The sequence below is a fragment of the Ranitomeya variabilis genome, chromosome 8 (assembly GCF_051348905.1).
Source record: "Ranitomeya variabilis isolate aRanVar5 chromosome 8, aRanVar5.hap1, whole genome shotgun sequence".
NCBI classification, from domain to species: Eukaryota; Metazoa; Chordata; class Amphibia; order Anura; family Dendrobatidae; genus Ranitomeya; species Ranitomeya variabilis.
The window spans coordinates 84277594-84283058 of NC_135239.1; positions in this window are offsets into that span (position 1 = coordinate 84277594).

The window sequence follows — 5465 nt, forward strand, 5'->3', positions numbered from 1 at the left end:
ATGAGTTAATACTAGAGTCTTAAAGTAATTTCAGGATGGTATTTTGATAGGGTTTTCAGCTGACCATGAAAGTGCCCTTTCTGTCTTCCTGCTATCTAGTAAGCGGACCTCAATTTTGCTAAACCTATTTTCATACTACGTTTGTCATTTCATCTAAAATCACCGCCAATATTTGTGGGGGCCTCTGTCTGCCTTTCGGGGAAATTTCTCTAGAGGTGAGCCAGGACTATATTTTCCTCTGCCAGGATTAGTTAGTCCTCCGGCCGGCGCTGGGCGTCTAGGGATAAAACGCAGGCTACGCTACCCGGCTACTGTTAGTTGTGCGGCAGGTTTAGTTCATGGTCAGTTTAGTTTCCATCCTTCCAAGAGCTAGTTCGTATGTTTGCTGGGCTATGTTCTCTTGCCATTGAGAACCATAACAGCCTGCATTGTGTACGTAAACTGCATAATTGTCTGCGACTTCTTAGATTCACCATGGGTCTGACAGATTCACTGATAGCAGGGTGTTGTGAATTAGACTTTTTTGGCTCCCTCTTGTGGTCACTAGTGATATGACTCTGGGATTGTCTTTCCCTAGTTTGGCACCCACCTGGGTCGTTAGTCCAGGGGTGTTGCTATATAAACTTCCTGAATTCTCAGTCTGGTGCCTGGCATCGTTGTAATCAGTCCTTTCTGTTTGCTCCTGTCTGCTGGTCCTGGTTCTTGCAAAATTAAGCTAAGTCCTGCTTCCTTGTTTTTTTGGTTATTTGTAGGGTTGAGCGACTTTCATTTTTTTAAGATCGAGTAGGGTTTTGGGAAACCCGATTTTGTCCAGAGTCGAGTCGAGTGCAGTCGGCCGATTATCGCTAAAAGTCGGGGATCGACCGAAACACGAAACCCAATGCAAGTCAATGGGGAAGCATAGTCGGCAGTGAGTGGAGGCCAGGAAAACACCTACAGTGCCCATTTTAATGCCAAAAACATCCATTCTTGTTTCTGAAGCTTGCCAATCTTAATTAACTGTATAATAATAGTTGGGCATAGGGAATTGGGGGAAAGTTGTGGGGGGAGTAGGGCTGGCTCAAGTTTTTCGTGGGCCCAGGAAATGCGGACTACGTCACGGCGGTGTTGAAGGGAAAGGTAAGTATTTAAACGTTGCAAGTGCTGTGATCCTGAGCAAGCAGGGGGGGGGCCCACTCGTTCGCATTGGCACTGGCACAGGGCCCCTCAAAGTACGGCGGTGTGTTTGCATGGCGGGGGCGCCTCCCACCAGCAGCGACACTTTTGCGTACTCTGAGGGGCCCTGTGCCAGTGACGTCGCCAACGAGTATGCCCCCCCACCTGATGAAGGAACCTGCACTTTCATCTGCACCTTCCTCTTTGTCCCTGTGTAAGGTGGTATAACATGCGGGAAGGGGAACCTTACTTTCAGCAGGGTCAGATTCTGGCTGTGTAGAGTACAAGGGGAATGTAGTGGTCTAGGTCAATGTACCAGCAGACTCATTTAGCAGTGGCTGGGCAATGGGCAGGATGAGGAGGAAACAGATATAGGGCCAAAGAATAAAGTAGGCTAAATGCAGTTCAAAATTGGTAACAGGACTAAACAGGCGGCATTGCTTTGTTCAGTGGAGTAGCAAACCCAAGAGCAGCAGACACTGTTTCAAGGGCCTAACCACACTAGTAGGCCAAATGCAGTTTAATATCTGATAGTATAGGGCGAAAGCCAGAATGTGGAAGCTCAGCTTTGTTCAGTTGAGGACAACACCAGGGAGGGGCAGACACCTTTAGTAGGCCGGAAAAGCCTATTGCATTTTTTAAAATGGTAATTTGGAGCAGAAGGTTGAAGCTCAGCTTTATTTAGTTGAGGACAACACCAGGCAGGGGCACACAGACAGACACCTTTAGTAGGCCGGAAAAGCCTATTGCATTTTTTAAAATGGTAATTTGGAGCAGAAGGTTGAAGCTCAGCTTTATTTAGTTGAGGACAACACCAGGCAGGGGCACACAGACAGACACCTTTAGTAGGCCGGAAAAGCCTATTGCATTTTTTAAAATGGTAATTTGGAGCAGAAGGTTGAAGCTCAGCTTTATTTAGTTGAGGGCAACACCAGGGAGGGGCAGAAGCCGTTAGTAGGCCCTAACCACCATTTTTTTTTTTTAAAACCACTTAATGAGAGCCGGAAGGTTGAAGCTCAGCTTTATTCAGTTGAGGACAACACCAGGCAGGGGCACACAGACAGACACCTTTAGTAGGCCGGAAAAGCCTATTGCATTTTTTAAAATGGTAATTTGGAGCAGAAGGTTGAAGCTCAGCTTTATTTAGTTGAGGACAACACCAGGCAGGGGCACACAGACAGACACCTTTAGTAGGCCGGAAAAGCCTATTGCATTTTTTAAAATGGTAATTTGGAGCAGAAGGTTGAAGCTCAGCTTTATTTAGTTGAGGACAACACCAGGCAGGGGCACACAGACAGACACCTTTAGTAGGCCGGAAAAGCCTATTGCATTTTTTAAAATGGTAATTTGGAGCAGAAGGTTGAAGCTCAGCTTTATTTAGTTGAGGACAACACCAGGCAGGGGCACACAGACAGACACCTTTAGTAGGCCGGAAAAGCCTATTGCATTTTTTAAAATGGTAATTTGGAGCAGAAGGTTGAAGCTCAGCTTTATTTAGTTGAGGACAACACCAGGCAGGGGCACACAGACAGACACCTTTAGTAGGCCGGAAAAGCCTATTGCATTTTTTAAAATGGTAATTTGGAGCAGAAGGTTGAAGCTCAGCTTTATTTAGTTGAGGACAACACCAGGCAGGGGCACACAGACAGACACCTTTAGTAGGCCGGAAAAGCCTATTGCATTTTTTAAAATGGTAATTTGGAGCAGAAGGTTGAAGCTCAGCTTTATTTAGTTGAGGACAACACCAGGCAGGGGCACACAGACAGACACCTTTAGTAGGCCGGAAAAGCCTATTGCATTTTTTAAAATGGTAATTTGGAGCAGAAGGTTGAAGCTCAGCTTTATTCAGTTGAGGACAACACCAGGCAGGGGCACACAGACAGACACCTTTAGTAGGCCGGAAAAGCCTATTGCATTTTTTAAAATGGTAATTTGGAGCAGAAGGTTGAAGCTCAGCTTTATTTAGTTGAGGGCAACACCAGGGAGGGGCAGAAGCCGTTAGTAGGCCCTAACCACCATTTTGTTTTTTAAAAACCACTTAATGAGAGCCGGAAGGTTGAAGCTCAGCTTTATTCAGTTGAGGACAACACCAGGCAGGGGCACACAGACAGACACCTTTAGTAGGCCGGAAAAGCCTATTGCATTTTTTAAAATGGTAATTTGGAGCAGAAGGTTGAAGCTCAGCTTTATTTAGTTGAGGACAACACCAGGCAGGGGCACACAGACAGACACCTTTAGTAGGCCGGAAAAGCCTATTGCATTTTTTAAAATGGTAATTTGGAGCAGAAGGTTGAAGCTCAGCTTTATTTAGTTGAGGACAACACCAGGCAGGGGCACACAGACAGACACCTTTAGTAGGCCGGAAAAGCCTATTGCATTTTTTAAAATGGTAATTTGGAGCAGAAGGTTGAAGCTCAGCTTTATTTAGTTGAGGACAACACCAGGCAGGGGCACACAGACAGACACCTTTAGTAGGCCGGAAAAGCCTATTGCATTTTTTAAAATGGTAATTTGGAGCAGAAGGTTGAAGCTCAGCTTTATTTAGTTGAGGACAACACCAGGCAGGGGCACACAGACAGACACCTTTAGTAGGCCGGAAAAGCCTATTGCATTTTTTAAAATGGTAATTTGGAGCAGAAGGTTGAAGCTCAGCTTTATTTAGTTGAGGGCAACACCAGGGAGGGGCAGAAGCCGTTAGTAGGCCCTAACCACCATTTTGTTTTTTAAAAACCACTTAATGAGAGCCGGAAGGTTGAAGCTCAGCTTTATTCAGTTGAGGACAACACCAGGCAGGGGCACACAGACAGACACCTTTAGTAGGCCGGAAAAGCCTATTGCATTTTTTAAAATGGTAATTTGGAGCAGAAGGTTGAAGCTCAGCTTTATTTAGTTGAGGGCAACACCAGGGAGGGGCAGAAGCCTTTAGTAGGCCCTAACCAAAGTTGAAGGCCAAATGCAGTTTAATTTCTGATACTATAGGCCGAAAGCCAGAAGGTGGAAGCTCCGATTTAGACAGTGGAGGACAATTTGAATTAGGGACTGCAGACAGACTTAGTAGGCTGTCCCCTGTGGACCATGCATCCAACACATTAACCCATTGCGCCGTAATGGACACGTAATCTTCCGTGGCCATGCCTACAGGTCCATGCGTCTGTTGTCAGGTGCACCTTTGTACTCACAGATTGCCAGAGTGCATGGACAATGCGGTCTTCTACATGCTGGTGGAGGGTTGGGATGGCTTTTCTCGCAAAAGAAGTGTCGACTGGTTAGCTTGTAGCGTGGTACAGCGTAGTCCACCATGGCCTTATTAATAGTAAATAAAATATATAACTAGGCTCTATGAACTTTTAAATAGGTTCCAGGGGTACACGGGCAGCATTGGTGTGGTCAGTGGAGGAGTATTGCAAGTAGGGGCTGCAGACAGGCTATCAAAGGCCTAAAATACCAAACAGTAGGCACTCATGGCAGTTTTACATCGGTTACATGGATACACAGGCAGGCACTCCAGGCAGCATTGTGGTCAGTGGAGGAGTATTGCAAGTAGGGGCCGCAGACAGGCTATCAAAGGCCTAAAATAACAAACAGTAGGCAGTCATGGCAGTTTTACATCGGTTACATGGATACACAGGCAGGCACTCCAGGCAGCATTGTGGTCAGTGGAGGAGTATTGCAAGTAGGGGCCGCAGACAGGCTATCAAAGGCCTAAAATAACAAACAGTAGGCAGTCATGGCAGTTTTACATCGGTTACATGGATACACAGGCAGGCACTCCAGGCAGCATTGTGGTCAGTGGAGGAGTATTGCAAGTAGGGGCCGCAGACAGGCTATCAAAGGCCTAAAATAACAAACAATAGGCTCATTGCAGTTTTACAGCGGTTACATGGATACACAGGCAGCTAGGTGGTGAGTGGAGGAGTATTTAAAGTAAGGACCGCAGACAGGCTATCAAAGGCCTAACATAACAAACAATAGGCTCATGGCAGTTTTACAGCGGTTACATGGATAGACGGGCAGGCAGCTTGGTGGTAAGTGGAGGAGTATTTAAAGTAGGGACCGCAGACAGGCTATCAAAGGCCTAACATAACAAACAATAGGCTCATGGCAGTTTTACAGCGGTTACATGGATACACGGGCAGGCAGCTTGGTGGTGAGTGGAGGAGTATTTAAAGTAGGGACCGCAGACAGGCTTCAAAGGCCTAACATAAGAAAATGGGCTGGCTGTAGGCACTTTATAATTGGTTCCAGGGGTACACGGGCAGCAGTGGTCTGGCCAGTGGAGGACTAGTGGAAGGAGGGACCGCAGACAGGCT